The 24,359-nt window shown below is 40.0% G+C and overlaps 1 long non-coding RNA gene across 1 annotated transcript; it reads right to left on the bottom strand.

The window, feature by feature from the left end:
* Window positions 1-4,395: 4,395 nt before the first annotated feature.
* On the bottom strand, window positions 4,396-12,599 carry LOC146442416 (uncharacterized). The gene is made up of 5 exons (XR_014849596.1): window positions 12,464-12,599; window positions 11,279-11,358; window positions 10,304-10,390; window positions 5,655-5,803; window positions 4,396-4,765 (listed from the first exon to the last, which is right to left on the bottom strand). It is a non-coding gene; the product is annotated as an uncharacterized LOC146442416 (long non-coding RNA).
* Window positions 12,600-24,359: the final 11,760 nt, after the last annotated feature.

The following is a 24,359-nucleotide window of genomic DNA, read 5'->3' on the forward strand; positions in this document are numbered from 1 at the left end:
CTTAATAGCTTTGAGAAAAAAAAATATGCCAGTGTTTATATTTGGTGAAGCAAGGCAGCACATCTTTAAATGACATAATGGGCTTTGTTTGTTAGGGCATTTGATTAAAGGTCTCCCATAATTTGTAAAACAACAAAAGCTTCATCAGGCATTGAAGAAAATTATTATTATTATGCATTTATACTGAAGTCAGTCCTAAGATTTCCAGACAAGGAGTGACAGCTACACTTGTCAGTAAAAGAAGTAAAAAGAATAAAATAAAACAACTTTAATAGCAAATGTCTGAACGTCTGAGTCACAAATAGCTTAAAATCAAGGTAATTCCCTACATTTCTTCTGCCAGTTGGCAACCTTATGTGCATATCTGAATATATATATTAAAAGATCTACATCAAAGTTCCTTCACTAGTGAGAGTAAGAGTAGAACCTTTTTTCAGGATTAGATATATGTCATAATTATCTTGTTTGCCTGAAATACATGTGTATTGTTATAATCATTTACTATCTCCAAAGCTAAAACTTCTAGCTAAACTAAAGCGTAAATGTGGGACACACAGAATTACATGATATCTAACTATTAATTGTGTATGAACTTTATGAAGTGTTGCAGAAAACCCTTATCAGTTCCTTTAGAAGTTTTAGGTATTAAAAATCATAAAAGCTAAAATAAAATCTGACCTTTTTTTGAAAAGACTTCATGCAACAATATTAACATCATATTTTTTTTTTCATTTTCACTTATACAGCCAATTTTTCCCAACACCTCTTTGCAGCAGCTGGCAGATGTCATTATGCAGTATTTTTATTCCACCAGTTTTATTTATTCTGCTTCCTATGGGTTTTTAGGAACTGCAGCATGCAGGAATGATGCAATGACTATGACAACCAATATAGGCAAAGAACAGTACAGGGCATTGAAAAAAAAGAGTATTTTTTGGGGATCTAAAAAGGCTGAAACCACTGCTAAGCATTTCAGCTAAAGGCATTCCATAAATGCAGTAAGTGAGCAGCTAAAAGTTTGGCCTTCACCAGAAGAACTGATAATAGCCCAAAGCAAGGTGGATGAAATGGCAAATAAAGAAAGAAATTAGAATTTTTAGGTTGTGATATTGTCCAAGATTTTTAAAGCCAGTGAACAGATTAGGACATTCCATTTCCTCAGGATCTTAGACATATTTGTCCTGAGTTAAAAGTTAACAACTATGTGAATAAACATAGATATTCTTCAAGGGAAATAAAATTTAAAAATACATGTCCTTTGCTGAAAACAACAGTGCTACTGACCCCAGCAGGCTCTCTCTGAGTTACATGGGCTCAGGATTTGGGCCAAACATAGGGTAACTTTTGAATTAAGAGATATTAATTCAAAAATCAAAATGTCCAGATAAAAACAGAGAAAGAGAGGTGGTGTGAGAAAGGGAGAAAGAAGTGAACATGAAGAAATTCCTGCAGGAGACCAAGGAGAGAATACAGCACCAGAAACTGGGGACTGGGTGAGGCAATTAGCACCTGGTTAGAAAACTAGAAACAGGACCAAGCTTTGTAATCCCACCTGCTGTGATGGACTACATTCCTGCTTTCCTTCTTCATCTCCACTTTGAATCATTCTACATTCTGGAAAAGACTGATGATGTCCAAGTCAAGTTCATCTCAAATACACACAGAGATTCCTCAACATCAGGCAGAATCATTCAATACAGAGTGGACTTCCTACATGAAAGTGGTTTAATTTTACCAGTGAAGGAAACAACACGGAAGAGAGAGTCCAAATTGCATCTGTTTCACTAAATATGAAAGGCAGAGGAAGATTAACAGCAAGTAAAGTGGGTGTTTGTCTAAAGATACAGCTAGGAGGTGAACAGACTGAGTAAAATTAGAGATGAACTCCTAACCCACGATGTAGATAACATCAAGATCTCCAAAGGAGAAATTAGAACAGTGAAGGAAAATCTGAGGTAAGCTGGGGCTGTAACAGAGTGGGAAGAATAGAAGGAACTGCCATAGGAAGTCACTGTACAGGGGCTGCACCCTGAGTAACAGGAGCCTGTGGGAGTTGATGGATTGCCACTTCACAGCCACTGAGAAAGAGGAAATCTGGAGTCTAGCACCAGAAAATATATTGAACTGAATCTCCTTGCCTGTGGTAGTTACATATTTGGAAGAATGAAACCAAGAGTGGGGGCACATCCAGTATTAGCTGTATTGGGTTGTACAGAAAGAACAGGGTCTTGGCTTCCAAGACATCAACATTTAAAAATGTAATACAACACAGTAACTGAAAGCTCATGAGATTTATCTCTTTTACATAATGTGTCTGTTTTCTGGTGAATTCTTTAGAAAGATTTGCTCAATTAGCAGTAAGAAATAAATATTCAAGGAGACAAGAAAATGTGTTCTTAGTGAATTAGCCTGATTAATTACATTTACAGTCTGTTTCTTTTAGTGCATGCTTTTAAAAATTGTATTTTTGATGAAGAGTTGTGCTCTGCTGTTGAGTGTGGAAAAGGAGGTCTAATAGAAACAACCCATAAGTTGCATATTTTTGCAAATATACTGCAAATACTCATTGTCAATTGACTGAAGTTGTTGGGTTTACTCTGTGAATTAGAGTCCCTGAAATCATCTTGTAGCTGCTGAGACTCAGAATAAAATGGTTGTTGTCCCTGGAGAAACATTTTTCAGAAATGTAACAATGAAATATATAATAGGTAAGAAATAAGGCAGTACAGAATGTGTGGGATAAATAGAGAGAGAGAGCACAGTCCAGCTACTGAAAAATTGAGAAAAAACTCTTATAAACTTTGTTGAAATAGACTCTTTAATAAAGCAATTTTTATTGGCATCACTTTATACTGAAACTTTTCTATCAATGGGAGGAAGTATTGCCCACTGTGCACAGCCCAGAGCTCCTACCCAGACACTCCCCTGCTGCTCCAGCTGGGAGCAGAGTCGTGCACAGGCACAGAGCTCAGGGTTTGTGGACTCAGAGGAAAGGTAAAAGCACAGCTTTTACCAGCCTAGTAAATGCTTGGCACTTACTCCTGGTGATTCCTGGGAAATCTGCCAGGTTTGTGCTTAGGCAGCAGAGGCTTTTCTATAGAGACTGTGGGGAAAAAAACAGTCCTCTGGATAAAACATGGGCAACCCCACAAGGGAATCCTGAGAGAGAAAACTCAGAGATTTTGCACCATGCTCCTTACAGCAGAGGTGGTTCAAGGCTCATTCTGTATTGCAGTTATAAAAAAAAAATTACCTGCTTTTAATTTTTTTTATAATAATTCTTTTTGGTTTTATGAGTGTGCACTTCCAATGAACAGTTTGAAATAACATCTTTTTACTCCAGAGAATCCTTGGAAATCACTCAGCATTAGTAGTGCTAGGAAGATTTACCAGGAGAATACAGAGCCTGGGTTAGCTAATGCTGTATAGCACCCATGATGTGCTCTACTTCCCAGCTCAGGAGCTAACAGAAGTGCTGTGTGCCCCTTCCAACCTGCAGCTTTCCCTTGCCATGGGAAACACCTTTTGGAAAGGTGATGTTAAGTTTGCAAATATCTGTGTCTCATCGCAACACGGACTCTTGAAAAACACTTCTTTATCCAAGATCTGGAAAGCTTTCCCAGCTCTTGATGTGCAGACAAAACCTCCAGCAGCTCCTGGCTCAGGTACAGAGGCCCCACATCACTGCATGTGATCCCAAGGTGGATTTCCTTTTAGCCTCCCTGCACCTTCACGGTGCTCTTGTCAAAGCTTCCAGTGTAAACATTCCAAGCACACACAAGCACATCCCCACATACACACCTGCAGATATCTTTCATGCCTTTGGTTCATGAATATTTCTGTGAATGAAACCTCACTGCAGCAAACACCAAAAGAAAACAGAAGCAGTCGTAGTCACTGTCTGAGTGAACTTTCTGATGGTAAAGAAAACTTTAACCAGCACTGTTCATCTCTTCACCTTAAGGTCCTTTGAATGTACAGGAGTTTTCTTCAGACATGGACTGCTGAATTTGGCCCGTAACTCTCCTTCTAGAAATTCCAGATTAATCTAAAACTCTAAACCAAATTATTTTAGCTTATTGCATTAAATTTTCTAAAGATGTCACTTTGCAGAAGAAGAAAAAAGTCTTTTAAAAGGCACTACTTGAAAGGTTAAAATTTACATAAGTCTAGCATTATTATCATTATTAATACCTACAACATACCTCTCACAAGCCTCAAGGTGATTCAAAGAATTAAATTATACCAATTTTCAAGGAAGTGGGAAAAGTCCTGTCACCTACATGATCTTAAATAAGATTTTTCAAATCCCTTAGAAACATTCAGATGGAAACATTTTTGCCCTACCACATGCACAGAGAAGAACTCATCTTTTTTATTGACCTTCAGCTTCTCTGCCTGTGCTTTGGAGAGGCCCAAGTTAATTGTGCTCATCCGTGTTCCCTTTTTCTCATCCTCCCCTCAGAGATGACATTCTGGCTAAGCTGCTTTGGGTGAGGACATTCATGGTGCAGGATCTGGTGTCCTACTTTCTAGGAACAGGTCAAGCACAGACTTGCTGAAGGTGCTCTGCAACACTCAGTGTCTCACAGCATCTGATAGGCAATCTTTGACCTCTTGGTTTTCCCCATCTTCTCATTTTCAGAAGGGTGCTTGGGGACAGGTTTTCTTTTTGTTTTCATGACTGGATTGAAAAAAATATATAAAGATCAGGCTGAAAGGGATCATGAGCAGGATCATTCTGTGAATGAAGGTGGAATAAAACCTGTGGGAGAACAGAAGGGTCTGGCTTCTTTGAATAAATAAATACCTTAAATGTAATGTTGAAAGCTATCCATGGTATCACACAAACCTATCAGTTAGCTGAGCTGAACTCTCTGTGGAACCAACAAACATGTTTAACCAAATTGTAGTTTATGCAAATCACTTTACATAGCTTTGAACTTAAGTCCCATTTATTCCTTACTCTGGTTTACAAGGAATTTTCTTTCTCTCCTTAATTATTTGCTTTTGTTTGGTTTTATTCCATATCATGGCATGATCTCTGCTGTAGGAGGGGCAAGTTCCACATCAGACAGCTGTTCCAACCAAAAAAAAAAACCAAACCTAGATAAACAAGTCTCTAATCTGGAGGCATATGAAAGTTCTCCAGACAAGGTCTGCTCTCTGCTTGGGGTTCATTTTGCTTTCTGGTTCTCATATATAGATGCCTGCTTGGGAAAATCAGACAGACTGTGTCTGCTTTGAATTTATCAGGCGAACACACACACAGAAAACAAGAGTGTTTAGACTCTGGGCTGCTGGTGAATACTCAGAATTCCCCACTGTCCCAGTGACTGTAGAGCTAGTTGGCACGTCTTCAATAAAAAATTACATCAGTGATGCTCTGGAAACTCAATTGAGGCATAGGAATGACAAGAAAATAAGCAAATCCACAGTGAAAGCTTTGGCAAAAATTCTCTACTTCATTTCAAGTGCAATAGCATTCCTGGTCTCTAATTTCTATTTTATTTTTAGTGACAAATGAATTACTAGTACAGCTCCTCATAATCTATTTCTTTCCATTTCTCAGACTCTTCTGGGGAGTGGTATAATTTTAGACTGTAAAAATATACGCCATCTGGTTTATATATAATTGAGCCACTCATACTCACATTTTTTGGATGTAAAGCCATGCTTTAGACAGAGCTGGAGAAAGGCTGTGAGAAGTTACACATTATTGAGAGCAAAGCTGACTCCACTCCATTGCCTCTCCAGGCATTCCCCCCATCTGGCCATGGTTTTGGCTCACCTACAGTGTCACCTTGCGTGAGAGATGACACAGAGTCAGAAGGGACATCCACACTGCACAGAGAAATTACTGTGGTGTTAAGACAGGCACTTAGAAAGAAGCCCCTTTTTTTGGCTACCAGCCCATGTATAAGATTAAGCATTTGAGCAGAAGTGCTGATTTTATTATTTCCTAAGGGCTTGAAAGCAGAGGGAAAGGTAATTCTGTCTTGATTTGTTTCTGCCCCATCAATTCACAGTCACTAAACTGGCCAGGATGACCAGCAGGTCAGTAAGTCCAGTGTTTGGGATTGGTGAGAACTGTGAGATACAAGATAAAAGGAGAATTTGGAAGAGGCAGCCACCCATTTTTTCTCCTGCCTTCTTGTATTTGCATAGCTCAGTGTGAAAGTCCTTCTTGCTTATGGGTGACAGTGCAGCTGTGTCATGTATTGGTTTGGATTTCCATCTCTGGCTCAGCATCCCATGAACTGCAGTGGGAGCCATTCACTGAGTAAAGTGTCCATTCCCTAAATGTGTTTTCCTGAACACCTGGAAAAGAATGATCCCAAAGAAATTTGCTCTTCCTCAGCAGATTCCCTAATGACTTTCCTTGCTATGTTACTGCCACTAACAAAGCTGTGAAGTTTGGTCCATTTTTGCCATTTTGATCCCAGAGATCACAGCAAGCAAGTGAGCAAGGCAGGAACAAACAGCACAGTCAAAACAGTGAGCAAATGTGCTGAGTGTTAGAAGTTAATGAAATACAGTTGGCTGCCACTGACATTGGGCAAACACAGGCTGAAGGCTTTCAGCACAGCAATTCTATATTTGCTCTAGATGGGTTTACTGCAATAATTGAAACACAATATGCAATTAAAGCATATTTACTGCATCCTCTTGAAACTTGTGAAGCTGATGAGGAACACATTCATTCAGCAAACCTATCTTGCTCTGTTTGCATTGCTAGCTGGGCTGGCAGAGACACAGATGGGAAAATTGCTCTGAAGAAAACAGCTCTGCCACTGAGAAATGTATATTCCATCATCCTAAAATGCCAACTAACGCAATCATCAGAACAAGATCCAATGAAACATCACACTGATACTGGTTTCATACAGGTTTGTACATCTGCTGCCAATCTGTTGTCCATTTATGCCCTGTTTGTGGCCCAAGGGAGCAATTTCTGTGTGCAGGCTTTACTCTCAAGAAATCTGCTTTGGAAAATGGCACTCTAAGGGTGCACATTACCTGACACAGGATATTTTATCTTATATTCTGCTCAAAACCAATGTAATTCAAGGCACTGGAAAGATAGCTACCAACATTAATGTGCAGTAGATCAAACCAGAGCCAGCCTACATACTGCCTAGGTGTTGGCAAATAATGGGAAGGATACTGCCATTGTTTTTAAAATTTCTAATGCTGTGTTTTCACATTCTCTTCTGCCTTCACATTTTCATTTCCAGTCAGTTAATAGTTGGAATGTTTCTAGAAAGTTGACGACTTGGAGTTGGAGTGTTCACACCTGCTGAGAATGTGCCCAAGGTGATTTCTATGGACATTTGTCACAGATCCCTGACCATTACAGGCATTCATTCCTCACCTAATCAGGAGCAGCCACACTTGTCATTTTGCCAAGTAGCAATAATCAATATGGGAGACAATCGAGAAAATTTAGAGCTGCTCATGGCTCCAGAGACATATGAAGCCTGAAACTGAGAAGCTTCTTGGTTAGTACAGTGCTTTCTGGTCTGCCTCTCTCTAGCACTATATTTCAGCAACCTGGCAAAAGATCTTTGTGGAACAACAGTGTCTGGGAACATCTTTCCAACGTGTCCATCCCATGTACCTCCCAGGCCCCAGTCACTACCAAAAATAGGAGCTGGGGTGAGAAGCATCACAGAACATTTAACATGAGATGCCACCACATGTCTGACAGACAGGGTGTCCAAAACTCCTCCCTAGTGGAACATTCCCAAACATTAAATTCTTGGATGATGGATTTATTTATTTCACCACTTCCCATCATTGTCTTCAGTCAATTACAGACTGAATAACGATTTATTTGACCTCTGAACAAGGCAATATGACAAGTCCTGCCTCTTATCAAGTTACATTCCAACACAAAAGAACAGGGGAAGGTCACCTCCACACTGCTGGACAACTTGGATGCAGAGACACATCCATAAGTTCTACAGACTTAGGGACAAGTTCAATTATGCAACATCTCCACAAAGCACAGCCCCACCAGTTGCTAAGTAAAATCAACAGCAGATAAAACACTTACATAAACCTATTTCTCCTTCAACTCTTGCACAAAATTACTCCCACTGCAACACTAGACTAAGCACTAACAATGAGTATCATTAATTAAATTGTCTTTTAATTGCTCAGGAGGTGGACTCTGTGAAAACGAGCAAAGGGACAGAAACTTGGATTTAGAGAATAAGATGAATTTAGACAAGAAGGCTGGATTTCACTTCATTTTAACCATCTGAAAAAAGAACATCTGGGCTAAGCTCATTCTTTGTGCTTTGATCAGCCTTTTTCAAACAAAGGAAAGAAGCAGATGCTTACAGAAGATAAAGTTAGATTATCTTATGTGAGAAGTGATTTTGAAACACTTAAATATGGCAAGACAAAGACAGAATATATGAAGAACCATACAGAGATCAAGGAACTGTAGTTTTTGCCTTCACAGAAACCCAAACGTGAACAGAATAACTTCACAAGTCTCCTGACTTCCTCATGGTCTTGCTTGCTAGAATTCAAAGATGTATCCAATAGATGCAGATATTACAGGCAGTTCAATGAAAGGTAGAATTCATAAAACACACTTCTTTAATCTGAAGGAACAGCTCACCTAGACACTTATCCCTGGAAGCATGGAGGATTTCTAAGCAGAACTAAAAAATGGGTGTAATGTGGCAGAACAGAAACCACAGCACTGTACTATGGTCCAGGAATGGACAGATCCTTTGGAGTTTGAGCTTCATGCAGTTAGGATTCATAAAATTGCCTCTTACTTGCTTGCCTGAGTTTCACATGTGTTCACTGGAAAGATCACTTATTCAAGCCTCTCCTGTCATATGGTGTGATGTTATTTTAAATCAGTTAATTCTTTCTAGGACTCGAGTGCAATTTTTACATCCCCTGTGAAGTTTTTTGGACACAAGAATGTCACTGACATCATAATATGTGGCTAGTTCATTAAGTGGTGGGCTGAGAAACATTACAGAATGTGAAATGAAAAATTTCGTTAATAAGGAAGAGGTCAGACTATATGATATGAATTAACAGATCATCAAAAATGCATAGGTAAGAGATGATTTCAATACTAATGTGAATTTTATTTGAAAACTGTGATTCTATGGCTATTTGAGAAAAGAAATTATAAGAAGTCTTTATGCCTGGTGCATCTTCTTGCCTTTCCTTCCCTTCCTGACAAAGGGAGGGTGAACACAGTCTTTAAATTCATTTTCCACTAGCACATCTCACTAAGTAGTTACTTATTCACAAATACAGCAGCCTGATGGGACCAGTGAAAACAGTGTCTGGCAAAAATGACAAGAACATAATAAGAGCAGACAGTCCAAAAGAAAACTAAGAAGCAGTAGAAGAATGACCAGGAGTCTTTCTTGATGCTGCCATGTGTCTAAAACAGCATTTTAACTGTATGTAGGAAATACTCTGCTCTTAGTTTGGACTCTTTATGCCTTAGTATAAGACCTTTTGAAGCAGGAAATAAAAAGCACTCCTGCTTACTTTAATAGATCTGCCAGCTGGGAGGCAAAAACAATGTCAAAACCTTTAATGTGGTCCAGTGAGTAGAGGTGGAAACATGACTCCATCTTAAGTTGATATCAACCTAAGAGGAGTGCTGAAGTGTGAAGAAAAAAATATCTCAAATAGACTATTTTTTTACAGATTTGGCCTTTCTATTTTGATGTGGACCAACATATTTGAAGCAAATTCACAAAAGCAAGAGGTCAAGAGAAAGAATTCATGGAAGAGGAGGAGCTCAGGTAATAGGATCCTTAGGATAATCAAATTCTTCTCTAAATTAAAAAAAAAAAAAAACAAAACCAAAAACAAACCTGACACAAATGTTCAGCTTCCTACCTAACTTGGATGGAAGTTTGTAATCTCTCTTCATCTTATCCATACCTCAAACTCCATAATGGACCTAAAAACTCCTATAAATGACATTGATACCCAGTCTACAATGCTGTAAATCATTATGCCATTTACAAAGCAATGTTTTCCAACAAAAAAGTCAGTTTGGAAAACAAATGGGGAAGGGATTATATTGCACTTCTTTGAAAGGGCCTTTCCAGGATTCCTCACTTTCATTTTCCCAGAGGAATTGGATGGCTCCTCTGATCTCATCAGAGATGTGGTGAATAACAAAGCTCTCCTTGGGTTACCCTATTGAAAGATGAATGCCTAGAGGTAGAAATGGAGAGTTAGGACTTGCAGTTCCTTTTCCAGCTTGCGATGAACTTTGTCTGCATCTCTATCTGCACCACACCTGGACTCATCTTTCTGTAACTTCTTCACCTTGTCTGCATCTTGTGAGACTTCATTCTCCAAGGTTTGTTGTGCAGGCTCCTTCACCCTATGGAAAAGTGAAGCCTTGTATATTGGGACTTTGTTTATCAGTGGAAATAGTTTGCTAGACATGTCTTCAAAGGCAGCAGTGATGCCTGTGCTAAGTTACCATTCCTTATATTTTACTTGCCCTGTCAGTTTTCTGGCAGACCACAGTAAATCTGAAGGATTTGGAATTGCACAAAAGATTTTCCAGACTGTCCTGTCACAGTTCAGGGCTGGAGCACAGTGAGTAAACAGATGTGATTTGGAACTAGAGCTGTACTGTCAGACCAGCAATCTGAGCTTTGATGCTCAAAAAATATGCTGTAGGCACTTGCTTTGTGATTTTGCCCTTAAACTGTGTAAGAGACAAAGCAATAGTGTGCTGCTCTGTGAAGATACTGCTCAAGCAAATAAAAGGACCTCTTTCTACCTCCTCTGACAAGTATGCCTTGTGCAATTACTTTCCTATCCAACTAAAAAAATATGTTTAATCAAATGTTCTTCAAGTTTGCTTCAGAAGATTATTTGGCACCTTCAAATGGGCAAGATTGCCATAAATAAAATGGGAATCTGATGCAATGAGAAACAATTATTTTCTTTCCTAATGGAAGGAGATCATAAAGACAGTGTTAGGGTTATTTCTTTTCATTCAGAAATTGCCACAAAACAGATTACTCTCTCTAGGAAGGATCTATAGATTTTAGGTATAAACAGGCATTGAGTAGATCACTTGTTATTTCTTCAGTTGCCTCTTTGAGGAGTAAGTCACTAGAGAGTAGCAAATTCCAAGTGAGTATAAAATGACACTATATTGAATACTAGTGATTTTCTGATTTAAGGACTGGCTGTCCTCCCATTTTGGAGCATGCAAAAAAACCCACCAACAACAGCAAAAAGATGGGGCACTTACAGTTGTAGGTTTTTGCCTTGAAAATAAAACTTCTGGGGAGAAAAATCACATTCCCAGATTGTATACCCTCTGCTGAACCCCTGGAAAACAAAACCAAACAAATTAAAAAAGAAATAGTTCAGTTCAGCTGTCAAAACAAAACATAAAAACAGTCACTGGGATAAGTAGCTATCAAGAACTTCTCATTTCAAACCAGTTAGAAAGGAAAAAATTGAAATTAGGAGCATGGAGCTGAAGAGCTGAGTGTCCTCAGAGCTGGGACCCAAGTTCCATAATGAAAATCAAGAGCAAACACCCCAGTGGTACTTTGTCTAAGGTCTGCTCAGCAGCTCTCCTCTATCTATCAGCCTCTGCCCTCTTCTTCAGGAGAAAATGTTGAAAAAAACTGATGGAAGCTATGAAGGCATGGTTCCGAGGAAGAGATAATAAGTGAGTTTCTGGAGGGTTTTGGTATGTCTGGATAGACGTGCAGATGGGTGGGCCTCACTAAAAGTTAATTCAGTTCTGTGTGAAACAATCAGTAGAGCATGGATATTGAGTAATCATGTGGGTTGGATGTGTTTCTACTCTCAACAACTCCATCTTGGACCATTCTTGAGGACCAAGAACTCCTGGAAGCAGAGTCTGTGTCCATACTGTGAAATCCCCTCCCTCCTTGCCAGGGTATGGTGGCTACATGCAAACAGTCTGCTCGAAATTACCTCTGATCTGTGCTAACAACCAAATTATGTCTAAAATCTGTTTTGGAGTCTGCAATTTTGGGACAAATTATTCCAGAAGCCATTCTAATGATTTAATAATAACAACAATAAAGTGCTAATGGCCAGAAAACACCCTTTGGCAATGAATTTAAGGGTAGGGCTATACACCAAGAAAATCAGATTATCTTGTGCTTTTCAAAATGATAAATCCATGGCACAGTCCTCACCCTTTCTAACCCCATGACTTCCGTGGGAGATTTTTCTGCACTCATTCATCTGTAGCCTCTGAAATCTGCTCTGAGCATGCTCCAGTGTTCTTGAACTGCTAAGTATCTACAAGAAGATAAGGAATGAAAACACTGGGAAGAAAATAGAAAGAAGGGCATGGTGCCAGTAGAGCAGAGCAAGAATCATGTGACTTTACTTCAGTAGGGCTTCAGTCTTTGTTTCACAAGGCAAAACCAGCGAACATTTCATTACTCACCCTCATGAAGAGACTGGGGAATGGAATCCTCACCTACTGAAGGATCAGCCTCTCTTTTTCTCCTAATTTTGCATGTTTCAAGTGGCTGTGAGCCAGAGGCTGTACCCAAGCCCTGTCTGATGCTTCCACTCCAGTCTACTTCCAGCACAATTGCAATAACAATCCACTATACACCAGACATCACAGCAGAAGGTTCCATCAGAATGCTAAAACACACACATGGCAACAAAATACTTCTGATATCTTTCTACAAACATTCAAAATAATCTGGAGCATTTCATGCATTTAAGGAAAGTTACAGAAGCCTTACTCAATGTCCTTTATGTTTTCCTAGTGTTTTTTTCCTCCCTTTGGTTGATGGAGTTCTTCTGTGTTTTTGTAAATTCGGCGCTGCTTTAGGAATGAAGTTCCATACACTTAATAACTAAGGATAACAAAATAACTATAATAACTAATAACAAAATCCTGAAGCTTTCTCTTTACAATGAAAAAAAATCATGTAACTGATGGAGAAAGCAAATACCCACTCTGGGAACAACTATATCTAGAACTAATCCTTTTCCTAACAACTTGAGGTCAAGGTAAGAAAACACATTTCTAAAAGCCAGCTGCTCAGCTGGTACACACTGCTGAAACTTAGTTAATGTTGGCAAACCTGCATCAGAGTTAGTAGATAGCAGACCTATACCACTTTGACTGATGAGTGGGCTTATTTCTTAATAAAAGCTGGAAATATTGATAGCCTTGCGATAGGGTTTGACTATTAATGTGTATATACTACTTGCTTCCTGAAGTAGTACAAGAACTATGTCTCTCATTACATATTGGCACTTCTAATGTATCTAGAACAGAAGTCCTTACAAATATGTACACCTTAAGCACTTACCTAACATGCAAAATTATGGTTATAGATAGAAACGTAGCAATTTGACCCTATTTATAGCATGGAAAAGGTCCTGGTAAGACCCCAAAACACAATGTCATCAATTTTGTGTTGTTTATAATGTTACAAGTAACACCATTGCTCTCCTGCAGGTCACCACTATTTGGGAATTTTCTCCTCTGAAAACCTCCATAGTAAAGGGAAGCTACAATGAACCAGCTTTTTCTTTGCTCTGTAATCTGCAGAGGCATTTCAGTAGAGTACAACTATGTTGAGGTTGATGCAACCCAGAGAGTTTGTGTAAGAGGAGAGACCCTGTGGAACGTGCTTTGGCCAGAAATGAGTTTAAGTTTTGCCTCATTTTGGCCACTTTGGGAGACTTGCTAGTTATGTTTCCAAGAAATGGTAGTTAGGAGAAAGTTCTTTTGCATGTGAGGAACAAGGACTTGATTGCAATGAAGCAATATTGTGCTGAGGTGTGTGAACTTGTGCTGCTTTCTAGGTCAATTATATATATATCTTATACACATATATGTATATATGTGTTTATGTGTATATATATATATATGTATAGACTTGTGTGAGTATTCAAATATATGTAAAACTCTTAATGTATTGAATTACTCTTCTGAATGATGCTGTTTAGACAGCAAATATTTATATTGACCTTCCTAATCATATTTTATTAGGAAGGCAGCTAGGAGATCATGTTGTCCCTCCCCAGGCTTTGAATTTGGATCAGGAAATCTTCAGGAGATGTTTCTCATGTTTGATCTTAAATATCTGTAGAGGTAGAAATTCTTTAATCATTCTTACCAAATTTTTCCAAGCCTAATGCCATAAAAGTCTCATTCCTGAATGGGCAAGAATCTCACAGCAAACAGTTCAAATTATTTCTTCTGGAATGGATTAAATTTGCATTTGTCAAAGCATAGAAACTCCTTGGCCATCAAAAATGACCACTCACTTGTCTTGATTAGATCCCTATAAAGCTCCTTGGTGTTGGCTAATAACACAACTTCTGTAAATACTTGTATAACCTTTCAGATTTGCTACTTCTTTGATAATTACATGCTTCTTCTTTCAAATTTCCAGTACACCTAAAAACTATCATGAGTGCATCAGCCCCTTAGGCTTTCTAGTGCTTCACTTTCTGCTGCACTGAAGAAAAGGAGAAATCATTATTCTTTGCCTCCAACTTTTGTGACAGTTCCAAATTCATGAAAGAGCCTGACATCTCATGCATGACTATTTCAATTCTTTAAAAAGTCTCCTGCAAAGATTCTTCTGAGACCTTTAGAAACTCTGACAAATTGTAACTGCTGCTGTTCCTTTATGCACTTTTTAGCAGATATGTTCAAAAGATGTATCTGCCATTTTTTCCTTTTGCACAAACTGCTTGTATTAATGTAGATTACCTGAAGTTCATGAAGGTGCTTGAAATCCAGTTGCCCATTTTTGTCTCAACTAGTTCTTTTTCCTGTTGTTTTTTGATAAGCTTTTAAAAACAGTAGCATAAATAGCTTCAATACGTGTTTGGCTTTCTTCAAAAACCTATACATGAAAACAAGAGAAAATGTTCTCCTTTCTGAACACATCTGCTTCATTTTACATTACATATCTTGTCTCGATAGCAAAGATTATAAACTTGTCTACACAGCATTTCATAAAAAATTCAAGAACAGAAGAACAAATAATAAAGACCTGTTCCAGTGTTTATTAATTCACATCAAAGTATTCATGATTAATTCAGCTATCTGACCAAGGACTGGGAAAAAGGGAATTCTGTGAAACAATCATAAGCCCAGCTTAGCAACTAAGGCTCAAAAAGCTTCATTCATTGGTTAAAAAATACTTTATATCATAGATGAATAAAAAAAAATAAAAGAAGATCTCCCAAACATGAGATTTTTAAAGGGAAAAATGGAGAACGGTGACTTTTAGACCTCCTGGTAATGAAGTGAATGAAAGCAATCTTCTCCAGTTGCCTCTTTCCAGGTCACCTCCAGCATTCCTCTTGTGTGGGCAGGGCACAGATGTTTTGCCCAGAGTCTGGAGCTGCAGTTTGGCACTGCAAGACATATGCAAAACCTCTTGGGAGCTGCAGGCCTTTGGAAGTTCACTCTGTGTTGCTCACATGGTAAATCACTGGCTGTTGCATGTTGGAGGAATTGGCTGACAGACGCTGCTTCTCCCCTTCAGGCTGCTGCCGGAATTCTTCTGCTTGCTTACGAGAACATATGCTTAAAAAAAAAAAAACAAAAAAAAAACTTCTCTGCTATTTGGCACCTAAAGCCTTATTTCAATTTCTGGGTGCAGCTTTTTCTCTGAACATATTGTGAAATACCAGTGCGTTACCCATCTGTTCCAACTTGGTGTCTTCAGGGCTGAGTGCTGTAGAGGAAAGGTCATCATTAACTCACCTTAAAAACTTGATTTGCTTACAAAAATAGTAACTGAGGAAACTCATTGTCTTCTACTTACAGTGCAGGTTATTACTCCTCATTTAACAATAAGTACCTGGGGACAAAATCCTCTCTGCAGCCTGTGGCGTTAGAGCAATGCAAATCCCACAAATCTTTCCTTCCATTTCAGGTCAGGCTGACCCTTGATGTAGGCTCTGAGGATCCCCCAAAACCACAGACAGATCTGGGGTTTTCAGAGGGATAATATGCACATGAGTTGACCAAGGAGTGTTTGGCAGGTTTGTGGATTTCAGAGAGCCTGACAGAACTGAACAGAACATAACTAAACATGAGCTTGTGACCTCCAAACTGAGTCAGTGCAACACAGGATGGTCAAGGTAACTCCTGATACACCTAGTTCAGACTATAGCCTAGTTGTGATAAATTACCCCACTGAGTTTTGACTGATTTAGCTCACTTATCTCACTGGAAGCTCACTGGGACATGAAGTTTCTGCTTTTTCTACAGGCATGGTATCAATGCCTTTCTTTGCATCTGCAAATCTTGCCCTGTTATTTTTGCAGCCTTGTATGAACCTGCACAGCTGAAAAGTGGCATATGGCATTGCTCTGGGCTCCTTCTGGCTGCTGGTGAATCACTTGTCAGTGTAGAGCTCTCTGCACAGTGATGTACAGGGCTCTGCACCACTCAGGCCAGGTCCTCAGATCCACCAGCATCCCTGACATTACTCATTAGCCCAAAGTCCTTCACATCAATGGCTCCTCCAGCTTCAAAGAGCACAAGACTCTAACAGCCTGAACCAGTCAAAGAAACAAGAGTTTCAGTGCATCTCACAAATGCCTGGCCTGGCTTTAAATTTGTGCAATGGAAAAGTCCTGCAGATCCTAGGAAATAAATCTACTTTAGAAAAGGATAGATCTTCCCCCCAAATACTCTCAACCACTCCCCGTGTGAATTGGGAAATGCTTTCTGAACCGCATGTCTGTAGGTAGCTGTGGTAAGATTTTTTGAGTCTTTAAGTAAAAAAATGTCATGCACAATTCTGTAAATGCATGTATGCATGTAAGTATGCACATGCAGAGGTGATATGCAAGGAGATATTTAAGTGTGTCTGGGTGTGTGTGTTTGTTGGTGGAGATGTGCTTATGGATGCAGGTGCACATCTCTCCACCAGTCAGTTGGACCCAGTGTAACAAAAGCAGGGTAATTTCAAAGACATTACATTCCCACAAGTGTTATGAAAATCAGTAACTGGGTGGAGCAAAAATACACTATGGCTACATCTACAGTGGTGAATTAATAATGCCTCATATTCTCTGCTCCTGAAGCCAATTGGCACAGAACACACAGTTTGCTTACTATTAAACTCTCTTACCCTCCCAAAGAGGATGACCATGCCCAAGTGCCTATTTTGGTGAACCTTGGCCTCTCCTAACTCCTAAGCAGCTCCTGGGAATTGTTTAGAAGAGTGCTAGTTTTCTCTGGTCAAAACTATGCCAACCAATATTCTCACAATTTAACAGCATAGTTGGTCAAGTTCCAGTGCTTGGGAACATTCCCAAGTATTGTTTAATTTATTAGCATAGATGCAGCTTAGGTGTGCACCCAACTGAGAAGCAGGCTGTTCTGTTAATTCAGGCTTTATTAGACACCAGATTATGCTCAGAAAGGCAATGTTGTGAGGGCCCCAGCAGTGGGGAACTCCTAAGATCTGAGCTCAGATTTTGCTAGATGTCAGAGGGAACAACCAGGCAGCACAAATCCTCAGGGAGCTGGGCTGCGTTGGTTCCACTGCTCACAGCCTGGCTTGCTCTTTCCTGTAACCACAGTGCATGTGCTGCAGGGAAAGCACACGACCAAGGTTGAGAGAGGGTGTCAGATGGGCTCTGAGAAGTGCTCACACTGAAATGGCATGTGGTTTGCCAGGGACAATTGTGCCTTTGTGCCGAGGCTGCCTGGAAGTTGGCAGCACACACATCTGGCTCATTTTGTGAATGGCTGCTACAGACAGTGCTCCAAATCCCCTGAAAGTGCCTGCTCCTGGAGCACTTATGCACAACAGTGGCAGCAGAGTTGTCCAACCTTTACCTGCAGGAGAAGCTGAATGAAGAAAACTGAATGAAGAAAAGCTGAGAAAAAGACTGAGATAATAGCTAGTTGGCAGGGATGCCACAAAAGGTACAAAAAACTATGAATTCTCAGGGAATGAGAACACCCCCATTGTCCCATTGGTCCTGAGACCAATCCTTCTCCTTGTACTTTTGCACCCTTTGTTGCATGTGGGAGCTGCTCTTTGCACAGAGGGAGCACCAGTGTGAGAAGCCTGGACTCCACAAACACCAACACACACTTGCCAGACTCATGTGCTTACAGGTGAAAATGAGGAAAAATGAAGAAAAAACTTATTCTTCAGATATCATCTAAATAATATCATGAGAAGTTTAAATCTGAATGATCCTAGAGCCAAGTCCTGCCAGAACCAGAACACTGGGATCAGAGCAACCAAAATCATAGTTTTTTGTGAGACAGTGGTGGTGAGAGGCCAAAACAAGACTGCATTCTGCATCTGTATGTCAGGAACCCAGAGGGTGGTTGGGCACTGGGACAGCTCCCCAGGGAAATGGTCACAGCACCAAGCATGGCAAAATTCAAGAAGCATTTGGACAATTCTCTCAGGAACATAGTGTGTTCCTTGGGGTTGTCCTGTGCAGAGGAAGGAGGTGGACTTGATGATCCTTGTGGGCTCCTTCCAACTGAGGATAGTCTATGATTCTATGAACCTATTAGGCAACAAAGGAAAGGCCCTGTGCTGAAGAGCTTGAGGTGTAAATAAACAGCTTCTGCTGTTTGGTGGAAGGGAGATGTGTGACAGCCATAATTATATGGCAAGTCAGTGACAAACCCAAAGCTTTGGCTTCCTGACTGCCTATTTAATGACTAACACACTTGTTTGGTATGTCAATCAGATGGACAGGGTTAGACATAGAGGCAGAGAGAGGCAAATGTGAATGTATATAGAAAGGAAATATTGCTGTGTATGAGATGAACATTGAACTTCCTGCTACTGGGGCTAACTGAAAGAATTCTAAAAGAAGAGATTTCCAGGGGAAAATGATCCACAAGATCAGCAGTTTCCAGGAAAACATCAACTTATTTTGATGTGATAGGACATTGTGAAAATGCAGTCTTTCAATTTTTTTGCCACGTTTTCTGTCAGAGGTTTTAGCCTTTTGGTTGGAAATGATAAATCTGAACAGTCAGAACACTGCAGGGAAATAGCTTCAGAACACTTAATTTTCTGAAAAGTTCCCAAAACAGTCTCCACCTGAGTCAGGACAAGAGTGAACTGAGGGTCCCAGGGTGTATTGGGCTATTTTTCATCAGTCAACTCTAGCACAAGGGGAAATGTACAGCCAGGGTACGTCAATAAACCAACCAACCAATGAAGCTGCACAGGAATATGTGACCATACCCTTTGCAAACAAGGCCATGCATGTACATGCCAACACAATTACTTTGCTTGGATTTGCCAGGAGAAAATGGAATGTAAAGTAGTCTGTAAATAGCCAATAAATCTTGATCCCAGTATTTTATGTGTTTCTACCTTAGTCAGGAAGGAACTTGGGTTTTTTAAAACCTGAAGATAATGCAACTAGCTCAAAAGTGGTGTTTTAGTGGAAGAGAGAATGAAACCCTTTTGATTGTTCTGCCATTCCCTAGAGAGGGTCTTATCTCCAAATAAACCTTTTTAAGAGCTTCAACCTTATTTTTAAAGAAAAACAAACACATCCAAAAACTTAGGCAGACTCTTTCCTGTTTAGAACAGCAACATTCCCAAAGAGTAACATCTACAGAAAAAAAAGATTTTGCAGGTGATTGAAACAATCAATCCTATAGCTCCTCTCTCTAATTCCATGTACTAAGCCAGCTTGTATGCCTACAGTGTAGGCAATTGGTCTTTGATGTAAAGATTAATTGTTATTTCTAACAGAAAAAGGAACTACAGTTAAATGACAGATTCTTCAAAGTTTGGGGCAAAAATTCAGGGATAAAACTTCCTTCCTCAGCTTCATCTTTATTTCCTGAAAAATATTTCCTAGGTTTCACTGAGACTTGTAACACTCAGTCTAGATATGTCATAAATCTGGTGAATATGCTGCCTGCTCAGAACAGTTTTTTCAGCTCTGGGTCTAATTCTGTGTTGCAGTGTGCAACACGGATAAAAATTGTCATGGTGGTTTATAGGGAAGCTCTGCTTGTATTGAAGGCCTTTTATTTTATCTTTCTTTGTGAGGGGAAAATATGACTTTGCTAAAAGAATGATTCCACTCTGCAGCCCTAAGGGCCGAATGGACTGTAATGTATAGTTGACTTCAGAAGCATAAACAGTTGGTGCTTCATCTTTCTGCCAGGACATTCACTTTCTCCAAAAACACTATCAGTCTCTGTTTGAATGTGTGCACAGCTGTAATGCTTGAAGATGCTGAATGAAGTGTCCTGTATTAAACATTTGTAATTGTTTTTCACTGGACTGTGACCTGAATTTAGCAACATCTGACTGATGGCTACTACCGACAGGATATCCCAATGAGTGAGAGGAAGATCCTGTGTCAGTGCATTTGCTGGAGCTAGACCAGCTGAATTTCTCTTTTGTTTAATATGTTCAAAAATCTGCAAGGAAATCATCTGTAATGGGGAGAGTGCCAGAGCTTATCAGAGAGATAAGAAAGTTGCCTAAGTTTCCTGGACCTCTTTGTACTTGGGAACACTCATTGCGTGATTATGGCAAGCACAGGCAGAGCTGAGACAGTAAAAGCAACTGAGTCTTCAAATCTGTCTTCTTGTACACTGCATGGTCCTCATGTTTCCTATTCCTCTGGCACAGCTGACCCTTCAGTCAGGATGAAGACATAATGTGAAATGAAATCCTGAGTTATTTTTATCTTTGTTTCTTCTCTCCAAGGTGACTTGTTTTTGTAAAGAATCCTGTTACTATCAGGGATTCTTCTCCAAGACTCATTTTCTGATGAGCTAAGAAGAACTGGAATGTAATAGCCATTAATTAGTGTTTTTCTTCAAAGTGCTAATGGTCAACTCCATTGGCCATTTCTCTACCACAGTGACCTCAGAGAATTGTTATATGACAGGCAGTACAAAGAACTTATGCTTGATCTTGATCTGAGTACTTTGAAAGGCATTTTAGCAAAGACATAAGGTGTGACTGTTTGCAAAAGCAAGAGACTGGACTCATAACCCAAAGGGCACTGACCTCTTTTATATTCCTAAAAAAGCAAGAGCAGATCTGCCCCAGTTTGAAACCTTCTTTAGTAGCAACACTGATGGGTTCCTACAAGGCCTGCGGTCATGTGAGGGCAAAGCAATTGCAACAGGACTGTGTGAAAGTGAAAGACCTTTTAATGAACTCTTGGGTTTGGACTGTGCACAGGGCTTGAGTCACATCCATGTATTAAAAAGTTCACCACATTTGTTAGGAAAGAAATTAAATGTACATCTGTGCTCTACTTAATTGTAGAGCCAAGAGCTGTTGAAAGGGACAAAGTTGCATCAAGGTACAGTTTTGTCAGACTGATGTATTAATAGAGCAGGCTAAAGATGATAAGAAAAATAAATTTGGCCTCCAAAATATAAATATTTTATTGGTATGATTGCTTCAGTTCTACTTAGAAAGCTTTAACAGGTTGAAGAACTCTTGAAAATAAAAAAAAAAGGTTTTCTATTCTCAGTTGTTTTTTCCTGTCTGAATTTCTTTTTTTACTGTTTCCAGAGTAATTTCCATACCAAAAAGTAGTGAAACACACCACATTTTTATTGACATTGACTTCCTTCCCATGTTTGCTTGAGGTATTCTTATGGCATTTCTTTTCCTTCTTTCAATCAATGAGCGTTTAGTGAGCAGACACAGAAATACTTGCCCAAAGCACATTCAGATCAGGGATCAACACAGTCAATCAGCCAGATGGCAGGTCCAGAAATAAGCTCTGGTCACAAGACAAGGTGATATGGTGTCTGTAGCACAAGATAGATCTTGTGCTTAGAGACCTCAGCATTTTAGTTTACAGCAGCAATGTACTTTCAAAATGAATTTTCCAGTTGTTCATAGCTGCTGCCCTTTGGTTTAGCAGTGCAGAATGGCCTCAGAACCATGATCTGCATTTCTTTTATCTGAAACAAAACCAGAAGATTCAGTCTGCAAGTGTTCTGCAGCTGCAAATGGTTGTTCAAACAACAGAGCCAGAAAAGGTTAAATTTCTATATGGCCTGTAAGGTAGATATGAATGGGGGCTTAGGGAACTCAGCACCCAACTTATTTTCTCTACAGATCTGCTGAATCCAGTCTAAATCTGCACTGGTCCCACCAAGTTCTCCCAGTAGTCAAAGGAAAGAAATGGAAACTTCTAGGACATGAGTCATCTGACCTGAGGTTTTTGTCACATCAAATTTACATATTAAATTAACCATGCTGCAAAAGCACTCATTTCTCTCCACTGAATTTAGACAGCTGACTTGGTGGTAACTATTCTTGGTCAGATGGGTTTCACTTTAGACAGTGTGATATTCACGTGCAGGATGGATTAAAGCCTGATAACTTATTTATTAAATACCTTATTAAATTCACTTGACTGATCCCCTCAATGACTAATTTTATTTATGTGCTCTGCCTGCTGAGCTCCATGCAACAATCATTTGTCACTCAATTTACCAAGGTGTTTGGTTATCCAACTCTCTTTCCACTGTCTTCTTCTCATGGGAGACCTTCTCCATGACAGATCAATTTAGACTTGTGTCAGTTCTATGGCTTAATGTCAAGGCTTGTGTCAAGCAATGGCTTAAAATGCACCAATGACTTCCCTAAGATTTCAGAAGTCTTAAGACCAAAACTACTGTTTGTTTTGGGAGACCAATGACTCTTTGGAAGACTCAGTGGGAAAATGCTGAGGGGGACGTCCTGGTCTTCCCTAGGACAATTAACATGTATAAAATTGTCTTGTCTCACTGGCACGTTTACACTTTCAGCACTTTGATCCTTGCCTCCTCTAAAACCTGTCCTCCCTTCCATGAAGCCTGTCCCCTCTCGGTTTCCATCGCCCGTTCCAGGACTGCTGCCCTTCCCCAGGCAGGCGGTGTCACTGTTGAGCTTCTCTCCCTCTCTCAGAGAGGCACACTGAGAACGAAAGAGATTTGCTCACAGTACAGGACGTGAAAGCCTAAAACACGTAGTGTCACCTCTGTGTTGGTAGTGCCAGAACACTTAATCCACTGCTTCTTTTGTAGCTGTGATATCGAGAAATTACACCCATGTCAAAGCAGTGCTGCAAAATACGTGTTAATGACACAGGAACTGATGTGACCACAGAGCAGAGCTACAGGAGAGCAGGTCCCCAGAGGTCAAATAGATCCAGACTACCACAAAACGATCACTCAAAGATGTGTTTGGAAAATGGGTTTAGATGAATTAAGACATTTCAGAGCCAGAGGTACAGTGTTACTCACAGCAGCTTGGGCAGAAGGAGCTCACCCCACGGGTGACCATGTCAAACTCTACTAGGTGCTCTGCCTTTCACAAGACATGCTTTAGCATTGGGTCCTAACCACAGGTGAGTCCAGGAGAGACCTCTGTTCTCTGACATAATAGTGCCCAATTAATGAAGCAGGTCGCTAAGGACAGATGGGGGATTGCTTTGTCCTCTTACTGGGCATCTCAGACCCTCATCTGTCTGGATAGAGACAATTCCCTTCTGGGCAAAACAACCGGTTGGGATCATTGCTTTCTACCACAGCACCAAAATATGAAGTGCTTTAGTGCACTCGGGCCACTTTCTGTACAGTACTAAATACCACCTCTTGATAGCAATGCCTGTGGCTTCACAATTACACTTCTATCCCCATCAAGTTCCATCACGTATCAGTCTTATTAGAGCTCAACCATGTTGTACTCTTTTGGTAGCCCTGACAGTGGTAGCCCTGACAGTGGCTGGTACATTCCTCAGATGCCTCCTGCTCCTCAAACTAAATTTCCTTTTCGGATTGTTTCCATTGTGGCCCTCCAGTTTGAGTACTTTTTTGACTGAAAGTGAAATACAGCAGGAGCAACAAAACCTACTTCTCAAAATTTCTTATTTCCAGTTATTGCCCTACTGTGTCACATATAATTTGAACAGGTGTTTCAGGGTAAGAACTCCACATTTTATCTTCATATTCAAGAAAACATACTTCTGGAGTTGGGGAGATAAGGTACTACACATGTGATAAAAGCATACATGAACTTCATCACAACCATCCCTAACTAAAGAGTGGAATGTCTCAATCTCTTTAATTAGCCTAAGAATTTTTTTGCCCATACAATCTACATTGACAGTATAGTTACAGCAAGAAGGGTTCGTCGCTCTCGCCATTTGACACAGGGACTGACCAGGGTCTAATAAACACTGAGTCAAAACATGGACATCCTTGTGCCAAGAGCAGAGGCCTTGACAGAGAGGCCTTGATTCCGGGAGGAATGCAGCCAGATAGACTTGGTCTCAGAAGTTTCTGGTGTGAAGGCCAAACTGTTTCATAAGTCAAGTTC

This window comes from Lichenostomus cassidix, chromosome 2 (genome assembly GCF_008360975.1).
Source record: "Lichenostomus cassidix isolate B80296 chromosome 2, HeHo_3.0, whole genome shotgun sequence".
NCBI lineage: Eukaryota > Metazoa > Chordata > Aves > Passeriformes > Meliphagidae > Lichenostomus > Lichenostomus cassidix.